Raw genomic sequence first — 15960 nt, forward strand, 5'->3', positions numbered from 1 at the left:
TAAACAAGCATTAAAAAAGAATTCGGCCAAAAATGCATACCAGTAAGATTCTCCTGAAGCCATTTAGAGTTTTTGGGGCTGATATGGCTAACCCACAACCATGAGTACCGTGTGGAATTGGAATCATGACGGACTAGAGTCGCCATTTGCAGAGAGGAGCAAGGTAAATCACCAGAGATAGCACGATATGTCTCAACTTCTTCGGCGCTCAGAGTTGACCAGCAGACCTGCGGTATAGCATGCTTGACGGCACAAGATGATTCCACTGATTCAGAGCCGTACGCATTCAAGCAGCTGTGAAGTACATCATGCTTCCGGGCAAAGCGAAGAGCTAGGAGCCCGAAGAGCACACATAATTTCCCAATTTGTAAGCAGCTCACCTATAGTAGTGGAGGGTAATCGATCAGCAGTTGAAAATATGATTCACGTCTTCTTCTTTTTCAGAAACTGCATGAATGGAATCTATGAAAGGAAAAGATGGGTCAAGATTGGTAGTACTAGAAATATTCACCTCCCATCCAAAAGTTTCCTGATAAGCGCAGCAGAATGGATGAAATCCTGAACCAGTTTCAGAGCACACAAAGACAGGTTAATAGTGCCCCTGCATTACACAAAAAAGAAGACAATGTTAAGAAAGAGAGTGAGGAAAGCGAACTAAGCTGCAAAAAATGAAATGTTACTGTAGGTATAAGTGACATAGCTATGAAAATATGTGGAAATAGCCAAATAGGGTCAATGCTATGGAAGAGGATAAAATCAGGAAAAAGAATAAAAAGAACATACTTCACACACACCTAGTATACTTGGAGCAAATGCTAGTACATCAGACTAGGAAAGGTGTCCCCTTCACAAGCACTACTAGCAAACCAAGCAATGGTCTCTGAACCAGAGCAAGAACCGGGAGATTCACCACCCTTTGTTCTTGCCCATCCAACTACCAATGAACCCACAGAACACCCACTAGTAGGAGGCAGCGGGCAACCAACATACACGAGAATGTAGAATCTTGGAATCAAAGAAACGGAGAACAGATCGAGAGGAGCAGCCAGGTTGTGGCCAGGAGAAGCAAGAGCTGTGCTAACTGCTAGGTGAAGATCCAATCTTGGAGTGGGGGAGGAAGGGAAGGGAACTAGGGGAGAAGAGTAGCATACCGCAGTGGAGGCTGTCGGAGACGACAGTGACTGGTGGCGACGCAAGCAAGATCCCATCTCACGGTCTCGCTAGCACCATTTGCCAATGGGGGTTATGGGTCAGCTGGTCAGCACTCACCGGAGTCTTTGCAGCGTTAAGTGCGTACAGTACCAGTACATGCCGAGAAAGGCTGTGAAAAAAGCACAAAGGAAAAGCGGAGGGACGGTACACAAGCCAAGCACAAGCAGCACAGGAGAAAACTGAGAAGAGGTTTTTCAGATCTCGGTCTTAATGTGGCGATAAAAACAGTCCTTGAGACCAACAAATTTCATGTAACTGTGCTTTCTGAAAAGTTAATTGAGTAACAGTGCCGTTCTATTGGCAATAACTCTGGGGTTATGAAAGAACTTGAATGTTGACCAGGACAAAAGAAAAACAGTCGTCAGGACTAATGGAGGCCTTAAATATTTTTGTTTACTGCAGTCTCAAAATAAACATATTGTTTTTCTCTCTTATCTGACCAGCATCTGCAGACAGTGTATGCTTCCAATGTGTTCTTTCTGCTACTTCTTGGTCTGTGGGCTTCTAAAGAAACCCAAAACATGTTCTTACTGCAGCAAGGCACCCACTTGTTTGCTTAACATGGGACTAATCCAGAGATCGAGGAAAGGCAAAATGATGAATCTGATCCCCATGTCCATGTGACACTAGACACTTGCCCTCGCATAAGTGGCACATAGAATAATGTTAATTTGGCATTTCCCTACGAACGAGATCTGCCGTACGACGCTGCTAGTAATGTTCATTGAGCATAACCATGTGGTCTGGTCCTATTCCCTCTGCCCGATCTCGTTGGAAAGGCTAACAAACTCTTGGAGGAAGCAGAACAACTGATCTGAACCTGGCTGGTGGAAAAAGAAAAACCCTCCGTGTAGATCAAGCACCCCTATCGCTTCTGCAGCAAGGCTTCAAAGGAACATTATTGACAGCAACCACCATTGCGGTTGCAGTGCAGGTAGCAGCGGTGCTTGAGACATGAGCTACGATCTACGGCAACGCAATCAAGCGAAGTACTTGCGTACGATCTACCACCAATTTGCCGTGTGTCCATGTGAGCTGAGAGGAAAAATGGTTCACCATCGGGCGGGGCGGGTACCAGAATCTTCACCCATGGCCAGCATCACATCATCAAGGGCCGGAGAAACGGACGGACAGCATCTGCGCTCGCTCACGTGCCGCCCTCGTGGCGCCCACGCCTCGCCTCACATGGCGGGAGGTAGACTGGGCGGATCTGCAATCTGCGTCCGCCACCTGCTTGCTGCTGCAGCACCAGCATTATTGCGTGCATCGCCAGGCACAGGCAGCCCTCGCCGACGCTACAGCCTCCCCCTGTGTGTGTGGCGCGTGCCTCTGCTGCTGCGGAGAACGAGCTTCTTCCAGCCCGCTCGTCCTCGTCGGCGGTCGCCGTCGGCGTCCTCCCAGGGCTTCCCGAGCACCAGCGCCGCCGCCGCCGCGATTTCCGAGGGAACTAAACATTTCGCTAGGGTTAACGACATTAACGAATGGGCCTTCTTTCTTGCACGGTAACGTTAGTTGGGCCTTGGGATATCTCCATTACTGAGGCCTCCTATTGTGGCCGGCTCAAAAGACAAATCATATATGCCGCCGGTTGCGACACCATAGGTGCCGCGTCGGCTAGCCCTCGTGACTTATGTTTTTTAGATAAACTACAATGTATTAAATAAATAAGCCGTTTCATTAAAAACCTTTCAGACCCCTTAGGTACCCTGGTAAGAAAAAGAGTGCGTCAGAAACTTGCTGCTGCTAGTTCACAAAAAAGTTTACATCAGTTGCTAGCAAAGAAACTAAATAGTCTGGAGGGTCATCAAGCCAAACAATCGACTGATCCCCAACAGCATTAGCAGCTAGACAATGCGCTACGAGATTACTTTCCCTAGGACTATGACTGAAGGTAACATGGGCAAAACCCCGCGCTAAAAAAGCACACTCCTCATAGACTGCTGCAGCTGCTCCAATTGAGTTGCCTGCCTCCTTCATAATCTCAATAACTTCCATACAATCACTATGTTTATTATACATGGGCCAGCCAACCATCAGCACCCGTCTACGACGAGGACGGAGCGACTGGTGGCGGGTTAGGCGTTGGTGTGGGGGTCTCGTCAGCTCGACTTAGTGTTAGGGTGAGGGTGGGGGTCTCGTTGGCCGGAGTTAGGGGTTAGGCGTGAGGGTGCGTGTCTCGTGTAACATTCGTGTTTTAGTTAAACCTAAGTTATGGTTGTTTTGTGCATCATGAGCATCATGTTATTTTCTTATTAAGAAAATTGCATAAGATAAATAAATGTGAAAGCCCTAATAGTTGCAAACCTTCCTCTATTTTAAATATTCTAAATGTTTCAAGATTTCAAACTAAACCTACATGGCACTTCTGTAAATGTTAATAAGGCAATGTATATTTTCTGAAGTTCTTAAAAGTTTGAAACCTCAAATAATTTCAAAAGAGCAAAGGAGTTTTTGAAAATAGAAAAAATGTAGAGGAAAAGGAAAGCCCTCTCCTCTGTTTTGGGCTCGAAATCCCTCCTGTCTTATTGCCTCCTCTCTTCGTGCAGCCCAGCCAAGGCCAACGGCAACCCAACCCATCTCCCTGATTCAGCCCGGACCAACTCCAACCGGTCATCCTAAACCTCACGATGAGGAAGCAGCTCGGTGGCAGAGCTCCGACCAATGCCACGCGCTACGATTCGCGTCACCGTCCCAGGTAGCCTACAAGACCCCTCTGCCGCCACGACGAACCCTAGAACGCCACTCCTGCTCTCCCTTCCTCTCCCTAGATGAAAACCCTAACCCTAGGTTTGGCCATCACATCGCTAAAATGTTCCCTGCCTCCCTACCCCATTGTGATGCCTGCAAGCTCTGCCTCGTCGCCCTACCACTCCATATTGTCGTGCGCCTCCCGGGATTCAATTGATGACGAATATTCGGTGGATTTTAATATGATGATCTATAGAACCAGAGTTATCGCTCTCTTGTCCCCTTTCTAAAATGATCTAAGTAGATGAGGTTCTGCTCCCTCTTGTTTTACAAAGAAAACTTGCATTACGCAAAAGAAGCTCTACATAAAGCCTCGTATACCAACTCTGTTAACATGTTGTATTAATTCTTTGCTGAGTCTCTGTACTCAGCTTGTCATGCTTTTGTTTCAGACGACGTCGCTCCAACAAATCATCTTTCACATATGGTGTTTTCTTGGTCGACATCGACAAGTAGCTTGGGCTTCCTAGGTGGCATCCTGGAATCTATGGGCTGGGGTTCCTAGGTTCCTGGCCTTTTATGCCTTTTTCTATCTTCTATTTGGAATAGCATAATTTTGCTTTCGTTGATTGATCTAATGTCGAGCCGGTGATCTATGCTTGTAATACTTTGGTTCTTTGCTCTGTTATCGGCTTGCATTACTTCTTCGAGTCGTAGAGTTGCTGTTGTGTTACTGATTCTCTCACTGTATGCTCTCAAGCTCTAGGTTAACCTTATGTCAGATGAAGATTTGGATTTGTCTAGCCGTGATCTCGTGGGACCCCACATCTCGTTGGCATCAAAGTAGGGAGGTTTAGAGGGACGGCTGGCCAGGGGGCGGCGGGGGAGGCTTGGGTAGGGTGGGGTGGTGAGGCGGTGTGGTAGCAATGCCGACCGAGGGTGAGATGGCGGTTAGGTCGGCGTCGAGTGGGGGGATTGACGAGCATGTCAAGAACCTGTGTGTATGGTGATGTAAGGAGATAGCAAAGAAGAAGGAAGAAGGGAACAAGGCGACACGCACATGAGCCGAGCCAGCAGCTTGCCTCCTTCAGGCGGCACAAGTGTGGGACGCCGCAAGTGGTGGTATATAGGAGGACCCCCTGAGACGCATGTGCTAGGGGTGTCTCTTTTAGATCTCTTTTTCTTTTGTTTAGGTTCAGGCGAGGTAGTGGACAAATTTATTGTGATTGTGAGCAAATAGAATTGTTTGACTTGTTCAATTATGCACCGTCAATGGTGGGAGCTCCTATATCGCGCTCAACGCATGTGCTAGGGATGCACGCCCACAAGGAGTGTCTTCATGGGTCGCGCCAATGTGACCCAAATTACATGTACTATTTTCATTTTTTATGGTAATGTTTTATTTTTAAAAAAATCAAAAAATTTAAATAATATTTATATTTCAAATGGTTCTATTTTTTAAAAAAAATCATAATTTGAACATGTTTGAATTTTAAAAATGTTTAAATGAAAATTTTAATAAAATTTAAAAATGTTCAGATTTTAAAAAAAATCCATACCTAAAAAAGGTACACCCTCCATCTATAAAAGGATGTCAGAGATTTATTAAAATTTGGATATATCTACACACTAAGAAATGTCTAAATACATCCGAATTACATAAATTTTGGCATCTCTTTATGAATTGAGGTGTACAAATTTCGAAAATATTCAAAATTGAAATTTGTTTACATTTGATAATTATTCAGATTTTAAAATGTTTAAAATTTTGAAATTCTTTACATTTTTCAAGCAAAAAAGAAAAGAAAGCGAAGACAGCAAAAGAAACCGAACCGAACAACCAGCAAAAGAAAGCGAAAAAAAAAGACAAGAGAAACCGTGGCTGTATGTCGATAAATGAGCCGGCCCATCCGTGTGGGCGTTCACTAATAGTGCACGCTGGGGTGATATATGGGATTACCGTCAATCCCCAGCCCATGCTCACTAATGAGCAGGGAGTCATTTTGCTCCGAACTGGCCCACGTGAATCTGGCCGAACAAACCTCCCAAAATTCTATCCCTTCATCTTCGAGAGAGCAAAAGGCCCGCCATCGTAAACTCAGGCGGCTTTTCTTCTTTCCTCGCCGGCGATGGCAAGGGATTCTGATCGACGAGGGAACGCCGCGACGGTCGCAATGCTGATCTGGAGGGTGCGCGGCGCCGGCCACTAGAGCATGAACATCAAAGTCTCTATGCCTGCATGTATCCGTAACCACCGTGCGTAACCTAATATTCGTTTCAAAAAGTACACGCCACAACTACCATTGAGCTCAAGCTTGCTACTCTGCTACGGGCATCTTCTTCTAAATCACCTCATCAATTCCGAGAGAAGTGACAGAATGATGATCCCTTTGGACAATCTTGTTCTCATGCTTCCACTCGGCACCCCAACATCTGTTTGATCTTGGTTGGAACTTGGAAAACATTTTACTTTGGGAAAGAAGCTGGTCGATTATCGCTCATTTGTCATAAGGATCCACACTCAGTGACAACCAGAAATGGCAGCATTCTTCTCGGTTCATAGTCATAAACAAAGCTTTTAAAAAAGTGGTGTGACTCGCTATCCTCCTGCGAGCAAGCCGGGGGAAAACCTAACCACCGGGCTCGCGCTCCCCCTCCTCCCAAGCCTCTCCTCGCCGCCGCCAGGGCCTGCTGGCGGGCGAAGCCTGGCCAGCGACTGCGGCGGCGGGGCTCTCTCCCCGAGCTCGGTGGTGACGGGGCGGGCCGATGGCGCCGGGCGGCCGCATCGTGCTGGCGAGGGCCGCAGCGGCGCGGTGGCGGTCACTCGTGGCAGAGCTGCAGGAGCTGGGCGACGGTGTGGTGGGCTTCGACGAGCTACTACAGCCAGTGGTCGGCGGAGGCCGGTGCTGCCTCGAACTGGTTCGCCCCTAGATTTGTTGGGGTGGCTTCCGTCTCCTGCCCCGGTGGCAGGGCGGCGCCCCCTGGCCTTGGCGCGCGGCTGTCTTGGCGGCAGTGAGCGTGTGCTGGCCACTCACGTCGGCCAGCGTGGCGTTGGGCGACGACGTGCCTGTGTGCGAAGTGCGTGCCACCGCTGGTCGATGGTGTGGCTGCGGGGGTCGTCTGCCCCTTTTCTCAGCCATCATCCTAAAGCGGTTCTGCCTCTGGGGCTAGTGGGTGCCATGGCTTTGCAGATCGCGACCAGCGGGTGCGGTCTCTTATCAAATGTGAGGTGAACCGTGGTAGTGGTGGTGGCTTCTTCTTGCTGGTTTCAAGGCTCCGATGTCGTGTTCTTGCCGGAGCTCTGTGGCATGTTCAGCGCGGGTGGTCTATGTGCGTGCTCTCATCTGGCCTATCCTCCGAGTATATCAGACCTAGTGGGGTTGGGGTTTCCCTTGGTGGTGTTATGTCTTTCGACTCCGGCGACGACCCCTACGTAAGGTGTGGGTGCTCCATGCCCTCTATCCAGTGGCACACATGCATCATGGCGTCGTCTCGGACACGCGCGAACTTTCGGACACACTCTCGACACAGTGGTGTCGGTGCATAGTGTGGTCTCGGATGCGCGTTGCCCTTCGATTACGTCGATGGTGCAGTGTCGCCATTTGGTCCTTCCGTCGTGTCTGGCAGGCTCTTCCTTGTAATCGCTGAGCTTGGGTCGTGATGAGTCTTCTCATCGATCAACCGTCTCCCTAGGGTTTGCGGGGGTGGCCTTTCCTTCTCCATGTTCTTGTGTTTTTGTTGGGGTGTGTGTTTTTATTTTTCTTCTCCTCTCTGGTAACCCCGTGTACTCTGTTCATTTGAACCTATCTTTTAGAGGCTGAAAAGCCTCGTACGAAACTTTGAAATATATTCAGGTGGGAATTCGTTGCCCCCCTCCCGAATATTCAAAAAAAAAAAAAGTGGTGCTCCAACATGAATAAACCAGCTCGAGCTAACGGTTATGTCATGGCACTAAACCGCCAGTCATGCCAACGTACACAGCCACAAGTAGCCCACTTCGTATTTCTAAGCTTGGAAACGACCATGGACACATATGGAAAACGAAACATTGCCTTGCCTCTCACCTCACTCAATGCCTGCCGTCACCACTATACTGTGGTTATTGCCGCCTACTGCCTACTGCATTTCCAGACGCATGCACGATCACCGTTCACCGGTCAGCCTGTCCATGCCACGGCATAACCCGGCAGAGTTTGTTGCGACGCCACTGTGCAGCTGTACACGGCGCGTCGGCGCCCTGCGATCTTGGCCACGCGCTAGAGACATAGTCCTTGCGTGCATGATCGAATGAATCGCAGCAGCTAGCTGCAGGTCGTCTCTGGTCTGTGCTGCCGCTGCGTGCATGCTGCATGCGGAATCGCAGACGGACCACTCGGCATCGGCAGTTCAGATTCAGACAGCGGTTTTTCTCCTCGAAAGGTTCAGAGATGGGCATGGCAATGGCGCATGCGAGCGAGCCCTCGCGTGGCCTGCTAGAGTGTACGTCCGTCCGTACGCGCGCCGCAGCGGATACTGTAGGCGACGAAACACTGCCGTCGTCTCGCTACTTATTGTTGGCACTCGCGCTCTGCTCTGCCTGACGATCGACTTTGCATTCAACAAAGGTGTTCCTGTTCTACCTGCATTGCTGCAACCTGATAATTTACAGATTGCAACGATCGTATGTGTGTTGTGTAGATTTAAGTAGTTGATCACCATGTTCAATTGCTATGTTGTCAAATCAAGTCCAGTGCAAGTTGTTGCCTCGAGAAGGTCGACGGATTGGCATGGCGCCCTCTCGCCGCGCCTTGTTTGCTGCTAGGATGCGAGGCGGTGAGAGAACCCTAAAGCTGGAGACAGGCATGGGTACGAACGAAGGAGAGCGACGCAGAGGAGTGCCCTCTGGGCTTTGGTGGGCGTGCTGGATCGACACGGGCACTCGCAGTGGGCCAGATTCCAATGTAATGTCAATGATGGTCACTCGATGCGTTTATCAAGGCTGGGGGTCCGGCCGGAGCTTTTTGCAGCAACAAAAATGGTGGATGCAGACCGCCGGCAGGGACGCAGAGAGAGAGAAGAGGGAGGTGATTGGATGGGACAAAAGGGTGGAATGGCAGAGAGGGACGCGTGATCCACAGTGCCGATCGAACAAAGACATACGCGTACTGGTGTTCCGATAACGTACTTGCCTACTTGGTAGATCGATCGAGAACACGAAATAGGCTTTGGACATGTCCTCCCTATGGATGAACTAGGGAGACAGAAGATATACGGTAATTTAGCTGGCATGGCTTTTCTTCAGAATTATGATCTTTTCCAACATTTCGCTCGACATTTCTGGCTCTGCATCGACCTGAGTTTTGCCTGTTCTTTGCTTGCCGTTAGAGAGAGGCCGGCCGGCCGGGGGTGGCGGCTGCAAAGCTGAAAAGATAAAGAAGACAGAGGGAGGGTGGGGACACTTTGGCCAAAGCCTGGAACACAGATCCTGTTTTGACTGCCGTCGGGCACCACTCGTCGTCGCACCTGCTTCGGTTCTAGCCACTTGGCACGATCCACCCAGTAGGATTAGTTAGTTCCAACTTCCAAGTCTCTAATTTGCAAAAAAAAAAAAAAAACTTCCAAGTCTCTCCACATGTTTTTTTAATAAAGGGAATATATTAATATTGAGAGATACCAATTACACATTGCCTCTGCAACAACACAATACTTTAATAGTAGTACGGATACACATAGCCAAAAAAAGAGAAAAGAAAACTAAAAAATAAAAATTCCCATGCAACCGGCCATCCTTGCCGTCGTCACACCGAAACGGGCAGAACAAACAACCCTGAGATGCGGGCGAGAGCCAACAGGCTACACAGCAGCCCTTGACAGCCGCGAAACCTTGGCCCGCCAAGCCCATCTGGGCCTAGATCGGGCCCTGGCCGCACCTTCATCGGTAGCAACCAGAGGCCACCGCCGACAGCATCCACCGAGGGCCGCCGCTGCCCTAGCCGTCATCCGCCTCCGCCTCATGATGCAACTCATTGAAATTTTAGTGCCAAGACATGGAATCAATATTATTACAGATTATTGGATAATTATTTTGGGCGATCTAGATATACTTCAGTTTTCAATGCTAAGACATGGGAGTACTATATATAAATAGTTTCAATTTTCGTGCTCAACCTCTAAGGAGAAGCTTTTCAGTGGGCTCTTCATCTGATAACATGGAATCATAACTGCCGCAGTCCCGGTTCTCGCAAAAGAGCATTATTGCATCAACATAGGAGGTTCTCATGTGTTAAATTGATACAAAAATTGTTATCATGACCTAAAGTTCAAATACACAGTCATATAGAAATCAAGAGACTCGAAAACAGAACACATTTCTTATTATCTTACATGTATAAACAATATGAGCACATACTTGTTAGATAATTGTTAGATAATGTGTGGGATGTCACAATTTCTAACAGCTGTTATCTTGTTCATCTAAGCTAATAAAAAGCATCAATATTTCTGAAATTTTAAATTCATCGAATAAACAAGATGCACACCTCAAAGTAGGAGTATTTTTCACTGTAAGCAACCCATATGAAACTAGAAAATATAATATCCACTTGAACTGGTAGGTAGTAAATCTTGCATGCATCTCGGAAACCATAAACCCTAAATTCGAGAGGCACCGCACTACTAGGAAAACAACTATAGGCCTTGAGCTACCACCGATGCGCCAAAATTGTGGTCCGCCAGTGCTATATTACTGTCGGCGCACCTATTTTATTGACATTGGTTGTGCCCAAGGTCGACCAGGTCTAGGCCAAACCAAAAATCGAAGCCCCCTTACCGCCGGCGCACCTCTATAGTGGGGCGCCCGCCGGCGGTAAGGCGGGCACAGACACCCCCCCCCACCGGCACGCTTTTTCAGTTTTGAAAAAAATAAAAGAACATGAGAGTATTAAAAAAACCTTACAGATGTCTATGTCTTATGTCATCTAGTTTTAAGGTAAATTAACAAACATGAATTTAAACTTTTTTTTTGGCAAAATGGCACCATCTTTCCAGCAAAGGGCTTTTCTGGTTGCACACAACCTCCGATGAAAAAGATTTTTATATCAGAATGTATCTACGGGAAATTTTACATCCGATTCCAATTGCCTATGGCCGTTTAGCGATTTTTTACTTTCCCAAAAATTAAAAAGGAAAACAGAGTTTTTTCAGCTTTTAGATGTTGATGCAAAATAATAATAAAAAACTACCACCAACGCACACACATAGTGGTGCACCAGCGGTAACCTAGTGTATACGTAGAAAATAGCCCGACGGCCTCTTCTTTCTCACTTTCTATCATCCTCATCCTCCTCTTCACCTTCTCCCTCTCCTCCTCTTCTTTCATGTTTTCTTCTTCCTCCTCCTCTTTCCCTCCTCCTCTTTCCCTACCTCCGGCGACACTCCGGCGAGCACCTTCTCAATCCGGCGAGCACCTCCCCAAGCCGGCGACCTCCCTTCGGTGACCACTTCCTCAATCTCGCCGGCCGGCGACCCTCTGGCAACGACCTCCTCAACCTCACCGGCAGCCACCTCCTCAAGCTCGCTGGCTACCTCCCTCCGGTAACCCACCTCCTCAACCTCGCAAGTCGCAGTGAAGAACGGGATCGAGATTTGGATCTAGATTTGTCTTTTTTATTTTGAAAAATATACCGTCGGCGCGCCGGGATTGTGCGCCGGCGATAAATCGAGTTACCGTCGGTGCACAAGGAGGTGTGCCGATGATAACGCGTTACAGCCGACATGTTCCCACCAGCGCACCTGGTGCATTGGTGGTAGCATTTTTGGTCCGCCGGCGGTAAGCCTTTCCCTAGTGGTGACCCAAACACTAGAATTCGGCTCTCGCAATTCAAAATGGCAACTTCCATGCGAAAATTCCTAAATCAAAGCCCTAGAATTTTGGGGATTGGCTCACACATATAATAACCTGGACTGGCGGCGGGGAGGAGCGGCAGTGAAAGGCGGTGGCGACGGGGGCAGCGACAACAATGAAATTTGGACAGTGAGGTTCATTGCGGGCGAATGGAGAAAAGTGGCACCGTCCCCGAGTTTTATCCAAAAAAAAACATTTTGCCGCCAATTATTCCTCTCAGACGGCCACAAAATAGAAGCATCTCAAAGATAGCAACAAAAAAAAAGGTTTTCAACCATGTTTTCAATCAATGGCCGTCGGGTGGGCAAAATATAGAACCTTCTCCAATAATACTACTATTTATATTAAACCCATTGGAAAACCAGACGTTTATTTATATTTAAACCTTTGTTGGTTTGAATTTTAGAAGCATGTAGGAGTTATCTTTAAAAGGTTATATTCTACAAAAAATAAAAGGTAGCGAGAAGCAAACAGAGCTTGGCTCTGGTGGTTAGGTCCCTTGTGGTGGAACCAGCCCACCCAGGTTCAAGTCCTAGACTTGGCATGGGTGTTTGCATTTACCTGGATTTATTCCAGGATTTAATCGGCGCTATGCTTTCAGTGGTAGGTGACGTGCCCGTCAACAGCGAGGCGCCAGTGGTGACTTCGTCAACCTCAAGATATGCCGGCTCAGTTCCTCGGAGGTGCTCATAGGGGTAGGGTGTGCGTGCGTGCGTTCATAGGGGTGTCTGTACGTGCGTGTTTGTGAGCGTCTGCGTTGTACTGTGTTCTCAAAAAAAAAAAAAAAAAAAAGGTAGCGAGAAGAGGGCATACGAGAAATATTTGAAGATAAGCGATCGATAAGAGAGAAGTAGGGGAATGCTGATCGATGGCTTCAAAAATACGGTTTGGTGGCATTCGATCCACACGCCACCAAAATCACATTAGCAAGTGAACTAGTACTCTACAATAAACAAGCAAGTGAACTAGTGCTCTATAGTAAACACCTAACAGTTTGGTCCACACATAGAGATGAAACTATCTAACTAGCAACGAGTTAGTTCACCATACTTGAGAACAAGCAAACAAATTTATTAAGTCACAACACACTCCTCTGAGTCCGGCTCAGACTCCGACGATGACGCCAAATCATTGATGATGTCGATGACAAACATCATCCGCAGGTGCCTCCCGTGTGGTCAACCTCATAGTGATGAGTATGGCTTATCCAATCTATAGATATCCGGTTTGGAGGAAGTTCATCCACCCTTCACCTGTGAAGGAGATGCGGTCGTCAAAATCCGTTGGGCGATTGTCTGGACCCTCCGATTGTTTGGACACGCTAAATTTAAATAATCCTAGAATTTGTAATTTTTTCAAAACCAAAAGGTAACTAATGGTGCATATATATGCTTGATGGTTTGAAATGAGGTCCTATGCCTAAAATGTGGTTCATACATTGAAGAAAATATGTCTGCATAGTACAAACCTTAAATCTTACTCTGAAAGGTATGATGGGTCATAGTGTTGGTGTGCGTGATATAGAGAAAAATTGGTGAATTGTTTTGGAATTGACTAATAGTTTGACCAGACCATCTAGGTACCCAAAAATAAACACATGTCAAGTTTCTTAAGTTTTCTATTACTTTTAATATATTATAAAAACTTGCATATATATATTTCTTACATGATAGTGCTCGGGGTGCATATATTTCTCGAAGGATTCAGACTAAACATGAAACATGATGACATATTCAAAGTATATTACAAACATAGTCTTCACACTACCAAAACATACACTTGGAGGTAAGAGAAGCACTGTTCAGACTCACACTACTAAACATGGTCCTAAGTTATATTTAGCTAGTAGCTAGAGACAAAAGAAGCGTTGTTATTCATAACTCTTGGAGGGTTACTCACCGAGTCTTTGCCACAATGAAGTCAATGCATTTTCCCTTCATTTCAACAGTCACAACAACGAGTGAACCAACCCGCCAATTGCAAGTTGGTTCATGATGCAGACTATGTTCCAACCATTACTAAACTCTACCTCGTTGAGGTTGCCATGAATGATAGTGTACTCCCCAAGAACTGGGGCGTCCATGACATAGCTCAGAAACAGAGTTGTCTCATCCCGTGAGATCTTTTAACCTCGTGCAATGCTTGATGGGATGGCCTAAAATGAAGAATTAACTAAAACGCATTAGTAAACGCACAAGTACACCCTGAAAATGGTTTAAATTAATAGAATAACTCACAAAGCGGTTGATGGCTACATCAATTCAATTGAGCCTTGTAACAAAATATTGGAGTTCACACACATGGAAAAATTCATCCTCATCAAGCATTTTCTTATTGTTTACTTCCTTCATCATCTCAAAAGTTATGGCACACATGTTTGCCATAGTAATGAGATACATATATGTGAATACACTCCTTAAAAAACACTTCTAATGTTAGGATCCACATCTGGCATAGTCACTCCTGTAAAATGCAATTGACATCGCAAGAATTCCAGATAGGAGGCAATATTTACTACATACATGCATGCATTTGATGGGAAACCACATACCAGGAATATTCTATAATTATTTGATGTCACCGGGCATGTGCTTCAATCTTAAACACATACTCAGCTCTCTTCACATGGTCCTCTTCCTGCAGATCTTCCTCAGATCCTTCCTCATTTTCATCTTCCTCAGCTCATTCATCATCTTCTTCATCACCAATTTGTCTGATTAATCTAAAGGTCACACGGTCATGGAGAGCAATATTGTGTGACCTCAAGAAGGAAGTCAAGAATGGTCCTCTTATGTATGTAGTTTCTTCTCTTTTCACAAGGAAAAACTCAAACCTATGGCCTGCAACCGCAATAGGTAGCCACTTATCGGGAAAGTAGTTGAGTCCTTGCTTAAAGAGACAAGGAATAGAATCAGATAAAAAAATATGATGATGTTGATGCATATATAACACAACGGATATACTACATAGATCTACTAAATCATATCTTATTAGTACTACTAATTAGGAAAATAGTACAATCTTTAAAAAACATAAATAAAAGGCTCTTGTGTGGCTTATCATTATGTTGTTTTCTTTTACTAATCACAATATGGCAGAGATAAAAAATAATTGATTGAGAGAATTTCCACTACTTCTAAAATCTCAAGAAAATTCCTACCATGGCAAGAACAATATTTAAATATGCATGCTAAATATACTTTGCTGATTAAGTATAAACATTAGTATTTTGTTGATTGAGGCTAAAAATTACTTTGGTAATTGAGGATAAACATTAGTAATTTGTTGATTGAGGATAAAAATTACTCACCACAAAGAACTGAAAGTTTGGTTGGTTCATGATGATGTAGAAAGGTACTGCATTCCTCTTTGAACGGCAACAGTTCTCCCGAGGATTGGTGCAGATACTACGGATATCCATCACTACATATACCCTAAGGTTCTTCTATGCAGTGAAATACAAAAAGACATCGAAGAACAAGATGGAGAAGAAAAATCAGAACAAGGCCAAAATGAAAAAACCCTAGACGAAATGGAAAAAAAATCCAGATTGAAGAAGCACCATCTATCTGGGGAACAAATTGGATAGAACGAATTGTAGAAGCACACTCTACTTTTGCGTATGAAGAATCAACGAATAGATGAGCCAATCCAGAGACAGAAATCAAATAGAAAGAAGAGGATGAAGGCGGAGAGTATCGTATTGTCGTTGGAACTTTTGGGTGTTGCTGGATTGCAGATTTTCCCTCCTATTACTCAAGGAGACACTTCCTATAGACACCCGTCTAAGATATAGTTTCTTTTAGAGCCGGTCGTATATCATCACCGTCTAAGGAACATCTAGGCCGTCAACTTTTCGAGTCGGTGATAATTCCCCACTGGCTCTAAATCTATTAGAGATGATGAAGAAATCATGGAAGACTGAGGGCTCATAGCAAATGCAGTTTTTCCTAAACATGGTGAAAACCGGCTCAGAGCGCCCTCTCTAACTTTCAAGTTTGTACTAGTGCAAAATATATTTGGCAATCGACTAAAGGGTTGTGATCATAGTTTAAATTTCTTATTAGGTTGGGAGAACTTATCAGAATTTGATCGCTTTGGCTATGTAAAATGACAAGGTTTTTTATGATAAAAATATTCTCTCATACAGGTTATCTACTGGTGCAAAGTTTTAGTCC

The sequence above is a fragment of the Lolium rigidum genome, chromosome 3 (genome assembly GCF_022539505.1).
Source record: "Lolium rigidum isolate FL_2022 chromosome 3, APGP_CSIRO_Lrig_0.1, whole genome shotgun sequence".
NCBI classification, from domain to species: domain Eukaryota; kingdom Viridiplantae; phylum Streptophyta; class Magnoliopsida; order Poales; family Poaceae; genus Lolium; species Lolium rigidum.